This window comes from Rhodnius prolixus, unplaced genomic scaffold, assembly GCF_049639745.1.
Source record: "Rhodnius prolixus isolate KJV_2025 unplaced genomic scaffold, Rpr scaffold_11, whole genome shotgun sequence".
Classification (NCBI taxonomy): domain Eukaryota; kingdom Metazoa; phylum Arthropoda; class Insecta; order Hemiptera; family Reduviidae; genus Rhodnius; species Rhodnius prolixus.
This window is the reverse complement of record NW_027411625.1, coordinates 17,191,108-17,206,410: the sequence shown is the minus strand read 5'-3', so window position 1 is coordinate 17,206,410 and position 15,303 is coordinate 17,191,108. Positions and strand designations below refer to the sequence as shown.

Below are 15,303 nucleotides of genomic sequence, written 5' to 3'. Positions count from 1 at the left end.
ATTGTCCATTTATTGTGAATAAATAAAAATATCTATAGGATGAAAAAATAACTGCCAATTTCGGTCATAGTTTGTACTTTTTTATTGTGCGGAGTTTTCGACCTAGGGACTAGGTCCTCTTCAAGGCAAATTGACAATATAATATTTTCTATCATTAAAGTATATAATAAAATAAGGGCATAATAAAAAAATACAAAATATGACTGTTATTATTGTTAATATGCTGTTAAATATGGCAGTTATTTTTTCATACTGTTGGAACAATGAATCAGACACCAAAAATGATAAACAGTAAAAATATTTATTTAAAAGAAGATTTTTTTTTTTTTATTACTATCCTGTCTAAGAGATTTACAGTTCATAATACAGCTTTTTGCGAAGTGACAGTTGCAAATTATCTTTCAGCCAGTTGTTTGGTCCCTTGCACTTACCAACCCTTGGAACTTACCGTCAGACCTCTTGAGTTTTAAGTTTAATCGGATCTGATTTCCTTTTTATGTTCCCGCAGCCTGAGGCGCAAACCAAATATTTGTTCGGGAGGGATATAGGTTTGAGATATATGGATATAATGGATATATGGTATGGAAAAAGGTATGGACCTTTTTCATTATACTCGTATTTCACTTATATGATATGATCTATAAAATAAGCATAAATAATTTATTTCTGCATTGGGAATGCAATACATTCCTTGATAGGTAGTTTACCTTGTTTACAAATTTTTCATGTACAAAGAAATAATATACAGTTAACAATAGGAAAGAAAAATAGAAATAAAAATAAAACTGATGAACCCAGTACAAGTACAATGATAATCAGAACACAGTACAAGTACAATGATAATCAGAACACAGTACAAGTACAATGATAATCAGAACACAGTACAAGTACAATGATAATCAGAACACAGTACAAGTACAATGATAATCAGAACACAGTACAAGTACAATGATAATCAGAACACAGTACAAGTACAATGATAATCAGAACACAGTACAAGTACAATGATAATCAGAACACAGTACAAGTACAATGATAATCAGAACACAGTACAAGTACAATGATAATCAGAACACAGTACAAGTACAATGATAATCAGAACACAGTACAAGTACAATGATAATCAGAACACAGTACAAGTACAATGATAATCAGAACACAGTACAAGTACAATGATAATCAGAACACAGTACAAGTACAATGATAATCAGAACACAGTACAAGTACAATGATAATCAGAACACAGTACAAGTACAATGATAATCAGAACACAGTACAAGTACAATGATAATCAGAACACAGTACAAGTACAATGATAATCAGAACACAGTACAAGTACAATGATAATCAGAACACAGTACAAGTACAATGATAATCAGAACACAGTACAAGTACAATGATAATCAGAACACAGTACAAGTACAATGATAATCAGAACACAGTACAAGTACAATGATAATCAGAACACAGTACAAGTACAATGATAATCAGAACACAGTACAAGTACAATGATAATCAGAACACAGTACAAGTACAATGATAATCAATAAAACAGAACACGTTTCTTCTAAAACTATGATAATATAAAACTTCTTATTTTAAGCGATTGATTGCAGTAATTTTAGATATTGTCCATTTGATGAGTAGAAGTAATAGTGAAAAGTTGCTCAAATTCGTCGTTATCTGAAATTTCTGGAGAGCAATATTGATTCATAAAGAACGATCTTACGAGTTTTGGAGTTTGACAATGGAATAGTGTTGAAAACATATCCAGACCAATGATTGACTAGCGCTTTTTCTAGAAAATTTATTAATCCTAATTGGTTATTAACTAAAGCATTTTCCTTATGTAAAATATTGTAACAGATGCGGGGTATACGGGAGTTATCCATTTCTAGTAATTTTATAATAAGTGATATTACGACTTTCAGAACGGTAACTTTAATTGGCGTGATTTCATATTCTATGTGGACGAATGAATTAGGTGTTGTTTTGGATAAATTATAAATTCTTTTAATAGATTGAAGTTGGACTCTTTCTAGGTAGCCATACGCCCTAACTTCGCACGCATAGTGCATGTGGTAGGTTTTATTATTGAATTTAATAGATTTTTCCTAGAATTATGTTGAGTGGTGTGATGCTAGGGAGTGCTCACAACGGAGACTTAACAAGAACTTTTTGTTACTCATACAATATTCGCCTATGTACATAGTAGGGCGGGGTTACCCTTTCGCCACCCTTTCAATTATTTATTTATTTTATTTTATTTCTATTTAAATATACACTTCAGTTAAAATTTTAATTTAATGTATTAGTTAAAAAAATTGAATTAAACATTTTCAGAAATTATTTAACAATTTAAAAAACTACGTCGATTTCTGCCACCATTTAACTTCCTAATTGGAAATGAAAACTTTTATTGTAGAGCAAGAATTAACGACCTCTTGCTCTATGCAAATGATAGCGATAGCTACAGAAAAGTAGTGAAATACCTACAGGAACGACAATTTCATTTTCACTGTTATCTGTTAAGTGAAGATAAATGCTACCGAGTTGTAATCAGAGGATTACATCATTCCACTCCGTTTGGTGAGCTGAAAAAAGAGCTACAAGAAAAGTAATTTCAGGTATTAAGAGTGTACCCAGTCTTGCTCGCAGAACCAAAGCACCTCTTCCCCTCTTCTTCGTCGAATTGGCCAAGAATAAAAGTAGTTCTGATATTTTTAGGCTGCCGTACGTGCTATATACAAAAAGTTAGCGTTGAGGAGCCTCAAAGAAGAACTAATATACCCTAGTGTGTGAGATGTCAGGAATACGGCCACACCCGCACCTATTGCAACCACCCTCATAAATTTGTGCGTATTGCTGGAGCTCATCCTTCTGGGACTATCCAAGACCACTAAGCATGCCTGCCAGCTGTGCCCAATGTGGAGCGGGGCATCCTGCGAGTTATAAAGGCTGTATTACATACCGAGTGCTACAAAAACAGCGAAACATGAAACAAAATATTGCGCAACAGCTCACTCTTGAAAATCAGGTAATCACGAGGACAGCATCAACCGATGCTAGACAGTCACAGTACACACCTTCACATCCTCAGCTACCTCAAAACAGAGCAGCCAAAGAGAGTCTCAACCCTGCAGTCCCACTTCCAAAGCCGACTACCAGCTACGCCCAAGTAGCCAGCGCCACAGTCAGGCCCAAACCCACTCCCAACACTCCAGTCCCAACAGATCCTACACCCATAATTACTCCCTCAACCTTTCCTCCACCTGCTCACAATATTGATCTTTCCCATCAACTAGCTCTTTTTTAAACGATTTTAAATTCCTTATTACTCCCCTTATTTCACTCCTTACTACTTGAGTATCCCGACTTCTCCCAAATCTTCACCCATGAATCCCTTATCTTCAAAGTCTCTCACAGTTCTTCTGTGGAACTCAAACGGACTACTGACTGACACATAAACATGAACTCGAAATATTATTGAATGACAAAAACGTTGACGTAGTACTCATTACAGAAACTCACTTGACTGACAGACATTGTTTTCAAATAAACGGTTACACTACATACAGAACCGACAGTACAGCACTGAGAGCTCAAGGTGGTACCGCTATCCTAGCCTTCAATTCCTTACAGGATAATCTGCGCATATCAAAATTCACCGACTCCTATCAATCCACCTCAATATCGCTCCAATTTTTTCATTTTTCTATCACCATATCAACAGTTTATCTTCCCCTATCATCCCAATCTATTATCCACAAATGAATTCCCTCTTCCAATCTTTCGGTCGCCGATTTATTGCAGGAGGAGACTTCAATGCAAAACATCCCCATTGGGGTAGTAGACTTGTCAATTCCCGTGGCCGTCTCCTTAACAACTTAGTCCTTTCCTAAGGATATACCTTTTTCTCCCCCGACCATCCCACCTATTGGCCACCAGATCCAAATCGTGCGACGACAATTCCCTTTGGTCTGCCACCAGAAAAATCCTAAAATTCCACACCATTCCAGCTCCCATTCGCTCAGAAGACGGTTCTTGGGTCAGATGCGATAGGGAGAAATCTAACTTATTCGCCACCTTCACTCCTCATCCCGAACAACCTGATCCACTTCATATTCAACATGTCCACCAAAACTTAGACATACCTCATCCTCTGGAACTTCCCCCCAAAGCTTTCCATCCTTCTGAAGTGAAATATCTCATTGACCATACTCCTTTAAAAAAATCCCCAGGGCATGTTCCCCTCAGAAATAATTCGCCACCTTCCCCGAAAGGCCATAGTTCTCCTAACCACAATCTATAATTCTGTTTTACGGACCACTCACTTTCCCATTCAGTGGAAACATTCCCTTATAACCCGCATTCCTAAACCCCATAAAAATCCAAACGAAATGTCCTCTCATAGACCCATTTGTCTCCTCCCTGTGCTATCTAAAATCCTTGAAAAGCTCCTACTTAAACGCATAATTCCAATTTTAGAATCCCATAGTATTATCCCTAATCACCGATTTGGTTTCCGATCACTCCACTATACAACAATGTTTCCGAGTAGTGGACAAAATATTCTCTGCTCTATAAAAAAAAAAAAATTCTGCCTGGGTGCCTTCCTGGACGTAACTTAGTCTTTCGACAGGGTGTGGCACCCAGGACTGTTGTACAAGCTGAAGCAGTTCCTTCCCACTCCTTATTACCAAATCCTTCATTCCTATTTGACAGATCGCTACTTCAAGGTTAGATGTGGCATTGAATTCTCTGATGCTAAGCGCATCCAAGCCGGCGTCTCGCAAGGAAGCATCCTTGGCCCAGTCCTATATCTAGTGTACACTGCTGACATCCCCACGCACCCACATACCTTAATTACAACCAATGCAGACGATTCCGCAATATTATCCTCAAATCCCAACCCTTCTGAAGCCTCCACAAATGTCCAAGAACACCTTGACCTCATTTCCTCTTGGTGCAAAAAATGGAAAATTAGACTAAACGAAGACAAATGCCAACAGATTACATTCACCTTACGTAGACATACTTGCTCCCCACTACTCATACACAACAAAGAAATACCGACCTCCACACAAGTACGCTACCTAGGACTGTACTTAGACAGTCTACTAACCTGAAACCCCACACTAGATTAAAAAGCCAAGAACTAAATAGACAATATTGACAATTACGAAGACTGCTAGGGTGGAGATCGCCATAAACTGACTCTATACAAGTCACTACTAAGACCTATCTGAACCTACGGACCTGAGCAATGGGGCTCTGAGAAACCATCTAATATCCAAAGAATCCAATCCTTTCAATCTAAAGCCCTTCGGCATATCGCCAACGCTCCTTATTATGTATATCCAATTTAACCCTCCATACAGACCTCAATATCCCTTTTGTCAATGACCTAATACATTCTCGCTTCCTTAATTTCCATAATAGTCTAACCATACATCCTAATTCCACAGCACAAGCCTTAACTACAACAACCCATCCAGACAATCCTCCACGACGCCTGAAACGACGTTGGCCCCGCGACCTTTTATCTCAATCCTAACCTACCTTACAACCTTCAGAGAGCCCCTCTCATCATGCCTCCTTGATTGTGCCGCTGGATCCACTAGGATTCAGCAAATAATCTATGATTACTAGAGATAGAATACATTACATGTTGTAAATCAGAATTTTCTACCTTGTCTACAAATCTTCTACACACAGTATTGACGGTTTCCCCCTCATTGAGCAGACACAAATCTTCTTCGCATTGAATAACCGTGGGCTTTGAGTTTTCTGAGACTTTAATAAATAATGTATTGTTTCTGAACAAATCGAATTTTATTATGTTGTTATTTTTAAAAAATTTTGCTTTCTTAAAAAGAGCTGCGTGGAAAAGTGACATGTTTTCAGAAAAGGTTAATTGGATTTTTCTGTCGAGAATTTTGTAAAATACATATATCCGTGAACACATTAAAGTTTATGTTTTCAGTGACTTCATGAATTATTTTTTATCAATTTGTTTTAAGGATTTCAGAATAATCGGAGCTGGGTAGTTTGAATTATTTAGTTTCTATCTGAAATGCTCGAATTTGTTACTATTACAGTTAAAGTTAATGTATTTACAGATGGTATCAACTACTTCACCTAAATTTTCTCCTTTGATAGCAGGTACATTAGTTATTCTTACAGCATTATAACTTGTTAAGTGTTCGATGTAATTAAGTTTCCTTTTTATATGAAAATTTTCTGCTTTAGCAGGGTATTATCTTCTTTCATGTTCGTAATTTCTATTTTATTATTAGCACTATCTTTCTGTAAAATTGATAGCTATTCTTTTACAAATCCTCTTTATTAATAATTGCTTTATTTTCTTTTGTCGCTGACTATATTAGCGGAAACTGCATCAATCCAAGATAACAATAAGTTTAGCAAACTGTCCCCAAGTACCTCCACTAAAGCTACTCCCACCGCAGCTCTTAGTTTTTCGGCCATATCTCACAGCACTATGAACTTTTAAATTCAAACTATTTTCACAAAATACACTAAATTTATTGATTTTGTTTTTTTGTAAATACTCAGGTTTAATAAGGTTATGTTTAAATAATCTCTGAGCAAAAAACCATTTCCTTCAAAGCCTCACAAACTACTAAAAATTTAGTAAATTTAAAAGCAAATTATAAACGTGTTGATTGCACCAAATGCAAAGAAACTCCCAAACATTAATAATTTACCGGGATTAATAATTAAGTTATGATTTTAAGATTATTACTCTGTTAGGCAACAGGACAGTAGAAGGGTTAATCGGACTAATCCAAGGTGCGATATCTCGGTAAGCGAAGGAAAACTAGCTTTTTAGATAATTGTGCTGTACTGTCACAATACTATTGTGCTGTAGAGTTACAAAAGAAGGATAATCAATTCAAAAACGTAATCTCAGACATCCAGGCGGTCTAGATGTCGAAATTAATTCAAGAAGGTTAATCCTGGATTAACATATGATGGATATTCGAATATATTGTCTGAAAGCCCGGACATTGGGAACTAAAGGGTAATGAGAGCAGTTTCCCGGGCCTGGGAACCTGTTAAGTATCCAAGTGTGCCATGATAATTATTGGGTTATTATTTGGCGGGAATAAGTTACGTTGGTGAAAAGTATTTTATATAGGACATAGATATTGAAAGAGACACATGTGTTGCCATGTTGTATATTGTTAATGTTGAATAGTGATTATTAGTAATAAATTGTTTAAATCGTACTGTGTTGTATTATATACTAGAAACCTGTACCAGCTAATTAAATCCATTTTTATTAGAACCCTCTCACGATAGCTTCAAAGAAGCTCATATATTTAGGACTTTCAGGGAAATGTTGCCGCAGTGCAGTCAACAAAACAATGGAATAACAAAAGTATCGTATCAAAGGTGGGTGTAAACCTTAGGTCAGAGGGAGGCGAAAAAGAACGCCATTAGATGCTCGCGTAAGTTTACTTCACCACAAGGTCGAGAAGCCTACGTAAAGCTCTGGGAAGATTCAGTGCTGAATGAGCACCACATGCATCACATGAGGCTGTCCTTTGTAGTTTGAGAGAAAGAAGAATAGTATTGAGTATTCCCTGTCAATGTGAAGGCGTGTATGACTCAGAGTTCAGCACTAAAAACTTGTGCCTTCAAGCCCTGCCTAGGAGTCTGTCTTCAGACTCTAACATCAATTAAATAGACAGGAATTAAGAGGTCCTCTGTCATCGCAGTGGAATAGCCAACCCCCACGTAATCTAATCTAATCTAAACCGACGTCCAATGTTTAGATTTAAGAATTATATTTAGGTCCCAGATGGGTTCATGTTTTTACACAGATGTAGGAGTATAAAGAAGCCATCTAACCATTTAGAGATTTCCTAAATAAGTATGTAGTCTACGTTACATTTTATATTGCATATATTTTTCATACATTTTTGGTGTGGAGGTGGATCCATAAATCTCCCCTGGGAGTGCCTATTCACACAGTGTGTAAAAGATGACCAGCTAACGTGTGTTTAGGCGCTGTTACTTCTGTGCAAATATACAAGTTTTCTTGTGTTGGATTCGGTTCGACAGATAAGGCTATCTACTCCTTCAGAAAAGGAGGTGAAGAAAGCCGTACACCAAGTCACAAAGTGCTCCGTAATTGAAGATTTAAACTCAGCTGTCAGTTCTTCCGCTCCATGGCCCACTTGGATACAAATCTAAATATTTGCATTTTGGGGGAGAAAACGAAATACTTCTCTTTTTTTTGGCCTGCGAAGGTAGCTACTGATTTGATTAGATGAAAGTATAATTTATAGAAATTATGGAACTTATCAACATTCTAAACCTAACCTAACCTAACCTAACCTAACCTAATAACCAACAAAACAAAATTTATTTAAAAAAAAATTAAAAATAAGGAGAAGTAAACAACAAAGCAACACACAATTTTTTTATTTTATTTTTTTTATTTATTTATTGTTAACAATACTTTATTAAAATTTTTTATTATTTTATTAATTTTAATTTTTTATTCACATAAACATGTTTTTAGTTTTTAACACAATTCTAGTTCTATGAGCAATATAATGTCCTTTTAAGACATGGCCTCAGTCATTACAAGGGTTTTATTATTATTTTAATTTAATTATTATATTATTATTTTATTTTTTATTATTATTATTATTATTATTATTATTATTATTATTTGATAAAACATCATCTTTCCTAAAAATTTAGTAGGCTTGTTAACGCTTCATATAAATTAAAATATTATCTCACCAAATTGATATAGAATCCAGGGGCAGTTGTCAGTTTAATGCATGTAGCAAAATAAAACTCCATTTACTTCAGTAATTTGCAGTGTGGATACATTATTCATTAAAAATTCCTCTCAGATCACTCACTATTGAACAAATTATTTATGAGAACTTCTTACGAGTTTTTTTAAATGTTAATGAGAATTTTTACCGTTCAACAGCTGCAAGACGAACCTAGGAATCCCTTTAAAGGTGATTAGTTTAACGAGATTTGACCCTGAACTATCACTGTTTAAGATGGTTCTAAATGAGATCTGACAGAATTTCTAAACTTACTAAATAGCTTACTAAATCCAAAGGAGTGGACTTCAATGGTTTTGAAAGGAAACACTGAGCTAAAGAAGTCGATGCAACGTTGCGTCACCAAGGTTTCCTTGAAAAATCGGCTAACGGGGGCTCTAGTTTCCTGAATTTTTGTTTATAATAATTTCCTCTGAAAAATGGCTCCAGCGGTTTTCTTTGAAATTCATTTGAGAGGGGTGTTGTAGGAAGGAGTGAATTTAGAGGTTCTTGGAGAATTTGGCAAATCATGAAGAATAACTGAGTTTGAGCTAACTAGAAAACTGCCAGTGCTGAATTTTCAATAGATTTCAGCCCTTTTCAGATTGGCCATATAGAATAGAGCAACTGAAGTTCCCTACCTCCAGGAACTAGATGGTTGGTGAAAAGGTTAAGAATAACATTGCCCATCACTAAGAGGTTCCTAGGAAAAACAAATCTAAGAGCTGAACTTCAAGTTTGCAACTTCCGGAATCTTATGAATTACAATAGAACTTTTTTATCAATGTAATTTAAATATTAGTTTTTCAATTTTAGTTTTAATATTGTTTGTGAGGAATGGGTCCACCTGCACAACTACATCAATCGGTGAAATTTAAAAATAAAGTGTTTTATTTCAAATTGAAAGGAAATTTTAATTTTTGTTTTCGACACGCAAAATTTATTATAGTATATTTTTAAGTAAACGAATATATTTTTTTCTTTTTTATCTATTTTAAGAAAAATTAAATACATAATATATTTTTGTTAATTAAAAAAATACAGTTTACACAAAAAATAAAAGTAACTAAATAAAAATGTTAACTAAAATTTAAAAAAGTGTAGCGTATTTATTTTTACTTTGAATTTTTTTTAATGATTTTATTTTATAATATGTTGTATTTAGTTCATTTATTATTAATTGATTTTTTAAATTATTAATAATTTATTAATAAATTATTTACAAAGTTACAATTTTTGTTTTGTTTTAAAGTACTTTTTTTTTTGTAAGAGGACAAGGAAGATTTGAGGGGGGTTGATTTAGAGGGAAAGGTCAATACTATTTTTATAATTATACAGACTTTTTTTTCTCAAAAAAAGTCGAATTAAAATAAATTAATAATGATAGATTTAAAATAAATTAAAATGATATATCAGTATAAGATTGTCATATATATATATATATGTATATTGAGTGTCCCATTTTAAGGCCCATTTTTGAAATAATATTAAACGAAGGGAGATATCAAAAAAACGAACATAAAGTTTGTTGAAGTATTTGTTGAAGTGGCGATTTCCTTTTGACCCCCCACTATTTATTACTGTATTTAAAACTATTACAAAAATTAAGAAAAATGCTGTCAATTTAATTTCAAAGTTTCAAACCATTGCCGAGATATTCAATCATAAAGATTAAATTTTTGTCGTTGTTTTCTAATTTCTCTGTTCCATAAACTAAAATTAATTTTTTCTTCATTTTTAATAGTTTTAAATATAGTAGTAAAAAGAAGGGGGTCAAAAGGAAATAGCCACTTTCTACTTCCGATTTAAGAGGTAAGGCGACAATTAAATAAAAAAACTCTAACACCATCACAAACTAGAGGGAAAATACTTCAACAAACTTTGTTTTTCTTTATATCTCCCTTCGTTTAAGAGTTATTTCAAAAGTTGTCCGTTTAAATGGGGTACCACGTATATATATACATATATATATATATACAGGCTGACCAGAGTTATATGCTCCACCAACTTTTTTTTTAACGGCGGGAAATTTCGAAAAAATAAAAAACACGTATTCAATCATTTTTAGTCTAGTTTATTTTCAGTGATTGACCCATTTTTTTAAACCCCTGTATCTCGAGATACAGTATCCAACTTTTATTTTTCAAATGGAATGTTATATTTTTTGTTGCATATTTTTGTAGTATTTGAGCTCCTAAAAACAACAAAAAAAATTTTTTTTGAAATCGGTTAGGTTTTTCAAAATTTATGGGTATTTAAAATATGAAAAACAAATTTCAGTTTACTGTCAAAATTACGTTATTTTTTTTAAAGAATCTATTCAAACTGGCCACAACCAACGGATAGGCAAGCCAAAACTCTGGACTCCCACGCTTTCCTTGTAGCAGCACTTATGGTGGCGAAGTCAAGATCTAGGCAGGCTAGAGTTATTCGACGTTCAGGTTGTTTTTTCTACAAACGTTTGGTTGGAGTTGTAGGAAATCAACTAATCGGCCCGTACTTCTACAGAGAGAACTTAACGGGTGCAAGGTATCTAACTTTTTTTCAGAGACATTTTGCCAGTTCCGCTTGAAGATGTTCATCTACAACGTCGGCTAGATATGTATTTTCAACAAGATAGTTGCCCGGCGAGAGTGGTTCGAGGTTACCTGGACAGAAATTTCCATTAAAAGTGCTTAAGGACTCACTGTCCTATCTAATGGCCACCTCGATCTCCGGACTTAACCCAAATGGACTATATTTTGTGGGGATACCTAAAAAAATTAAGTGTAAAGTAATCCCGTGGCTTCAGTCGATGAAGCAGAGCGTGGGAGTCCAGAGTTTTGGCTTGCCTATCCGTTGGTTGTGCCCAGTTTGAATAGATTCTTTAAAAAAAATAACGTAATTTTGACAGTAAACTGAAATTTGTTTTTCATATTTTAAATTACCATAACTATTGAAAAACCTAACCGATTTCAAAAAAAAAATTTTTGTTGTTTTTAGGAGCTCAAATACCACAAAAAATATAACGTTCCATTTGAAAAACAAAAGTTGGGTGCTGTATCTCGAGATACAGGGGTTTAAAAAAATGGGTCAATCACTGAAAATAAACTAGACTAAAAATGATTAAATACGTGTTTTTTATTTTTTCGAAATTTCCCGCCGTTAAAAAAAAAGTGGGTGGAGTGTATAACTCTGGTCACCCTGTATATATATATATATAATAGTTTTATTTTATTTTGTTTTTTATTTTACTTTTTTTACATTTCAAATGTGTTTTTATATTATTTTTAATAAATTACATATGTATATGGCACAATATACACTGAATCAGCGACCAAGTACTATCCATATTAAAAGGTAAATTTCTATTTGTTTTTCAATACAATGTTTGAAGTAAAAAAAAATATTTTCTTCAGTTTTCTTAAATCCTTCTTATTAATGGCTTGTAAAATAAAATAATAATGAAAGAAACTGGTGTAACTCACAGGCTTTCTCTTTTAAAACTTCTTAAAAGTGAATTTTTTACTTATTAGTAAAATTAGTATTATTCAACACTTTGGTAAAAAGGTTTTTATGAGAGAAGTATGACGTGCTAACTCTAGATAAAATTGTAAGTTACGTCCTTTGAAAATTGCAGCAAGAGAAAGACATGTGAGGGTTCACAATGATTTTTATAATTTTTTTTTTAGATTGAATAAGATCAGTTGTAAAGATAAGTATTGATCTGAAATTAATTTAATCTTAGATAAACCTGAAGGAAAATTTGGCTTAATGTAGGGAAGCCCTAAAATGTATTTTAATGTATATATATATATATATATATATATTTTAAGTACATATATATATATATATATATATATATATACTTTTCCATAAACTTACAAATACTCAATATGAGTATTTTAATAAGAGAAACAATTATTATTCATTCATTTTATTTATTAATTATTGTTTAACAATTATACATCATTTTCTTATGAAAATACTGATCTAGATCTATAAAGTAGATTGGAATCAGTAGCAATTCTAATTATAATCGTATAATTTTGGTTGGCCTAAGTTATTGCATGATTTATAAGTTATTGTTCAACAATCGCTATAAGAAAAAGAAGCGTTCTTATCGTATAATTTACGAATTATTCTAGTTTTTATTTTTGCAAGAGGAAGTATTCAATTGTGTCAATTTTTCTAAATTCATTTTTTACCAGATATTAAAATTTTGAGTTCGCTTGCGTTCCATTAAGGCAAGTTTTGAGTGTCCTTAAGAAAAAAAAAGCGTAAGAGAAGATTTTCTGTCTAATCCATTTTATTGTATCTGTTTTAGAGAAAGATGATTATAGGGAGTGTTGTTGCACAGTGTGTTTGAAGAAAATGATGGGAGCATTTGAAATGAGAGTCTATATGAGAGCTAGTGGGGCACTAGCTTGAAGAATGCCTCTGTTTTGTAATGCCAACTGTGGTTCTTTGGAGAAATAATTTTATGAACCTGTAATAAGTTCAAGAAGTACTGTAACGAAACTTATAGGTTTATGGAGAACCCTGAGAAGAATGAATATGAGATTTATGAGAATAGGGTGGGAGTTGGTTGGCGCATAAGAACGTAATGGAATTATGACATGGTTAGTGAACTGGATTTGCACGTATGTTATTCCGGGTTCTAGTCAAGCTAACTGCCCTTAGATTTTCTCTTTCTAGGAACATCTTACAACCAGAGTTTGTAACGAGAAAACACAGTCTAGAGACAGTACACTGGAAAAGGCTCCAGGTGACAGTGACCTCAGACATTTACGCGTTTAACATAACATAACGTTTACAATAAAGAATTGTATTCAATTTTTATTGATTTAACGAGTAATTAAACAGAAAAAAAACCAGGACGGCTTTGAATTTTTCTGCGAAAAAAGTCTTAGAGAGTGGTTTGAACGTGGAATGTCCTCTCCTTTGGATTCTATAAAGTAACTGAAGTAAGCCAGAGCGATGTCTTGTGCCCATTGTTATTCAATAATCTAATGGTATGAAATTATCAAGCGATTATGAGCTGCACTTCTGGGACTATCAAGTTTACTGGCAATCCAATGCGTCTTTCAGGTTTATCACTTTACGAGAGGAAAGGTACAGGTGGATTTGGACTTAACGGCAGCGGAGCTGTATTCACAAAGTTTCATCTGCAGACAAATTATATTATGCACTTAACAAAAACGACTTATTTTTCGTAAAAAGGAGATCCCTAGGAAGTCGAAGGTATCAGTTCATTGCTTTATATTTGTTTCAATGCATACTAATGGAGTCATGGCTCTCTTAAGGAAAAGAAAAGAGCAGATTGCAAGTCACATAACTGCTATAAGACAAAGAGACTCCGAGTATGCAATACTAACATCCCAAGCAACCTGAAAAGCCAAACCATCACTGGCAATGTGGAAAAGTGACAACTGAAGTGTTGCGGCAATTGGAAATATAATTCGATTCCACAGAAAAGGATGCAAACGTAAGACGAACGAAAAGAGCCCGAAAGGCAGGAGAAGAATGAGTGGACACCTCGCGACAAATGAAGTGCTACCTGAACAGCATCAAAGAATTTATCCAAAAATAGAAAATTGCGGCACTCCTTTTGCTATTCTCAACACTCTCTTAGTAAAAGAGAAATAATAAGTAAGTTAGGAAGTTTCCCTCTGTAAGTGTGTCGGTACTTGAACATTTCATAAACCAAAAGTTATAGTTTCCTCAAACTTAGTCTTCATTTTGGTCCTGTAGAGTGTTCTGTTACTTAGGTATTGGGCTTTTGAAGTATTGAGAAACTGAGGTTTTGGTACAGTGACTTCATTGAACCGATTTTGTACTTTATGTCTATTTTCTCGAAAATGGCTCCAATGATTTATCATTTAACTTTGCTCATAGTTTATACAATATTCAAACGTTGGCAGAAAATAAGTCACTAAATTGCAGTAAGAAAAAAAAGTTGTACATTTCCGAATCAGAACTTTGGTTTTTAAGAGAACACCATGGAAATAATTTTCCAGCCGTAATTAAAAAAACTTGGACCAACCACTATATACAATAATATTAATTAATTAATTTTTTAACTCGTCTTTTAACTAAAATTAACAATTGTTTAAATAAAATATTTTGTAAAACTTACTTTTTACATACTCATTGTGTTTTTATTTTTTCGTGTTAATTCGTAAAGAGTATGTTTTTAAAAGTGAATAGATTATACGTTTACGTTATGATACCGTACTTTCAAATTAGTTATTTCATTTTACCAAAAATCTCTATTGAATATATTTTTTTAAATATACAACAATATTGTTTTCTTATACAATGAAAATACGTTACAAGTTATTATTGTAATATTTCATTTTTAAATTTTAAATTGATACTGTAAAAAGTAAATTTTTTTTTAAAAAACCTAAACCTAATTAACATTTATTTTCGTTTGGGTAGGACAAAGTTTAAAATTTAGTGGAGAAATTGATAAAACAAAATTTGTTGTAAAACAATGTGG

General features: G+C 33.4%; 1 protein-coding gene across 16 annotated transcripts in view; it reads right to left on the bottom strand.

Moving 5' to 3' along the window:
• Positions 1-8,438: 8,438 nt before the first annotated feature.
• Positions 8,439-15,303, bottom strand: part of LOC141459277 (neuronal acetylcholine receptor subunit alpha-7-like) — a 377,452-nt gene continuing 370,587 nt past the window's right edge. For all 16 annotated transcript variants that reach the window (XM_074138142.1, XM_074138146.1, XM_074138148.1 and 13 more), the window contains one exon: positions 8,439-15,303. This exon is cut by the window's right edge and continues 23,454 nt beyond it. The gene's annotated coding sequence lies outside the window, so the exon portion shown is untranslated.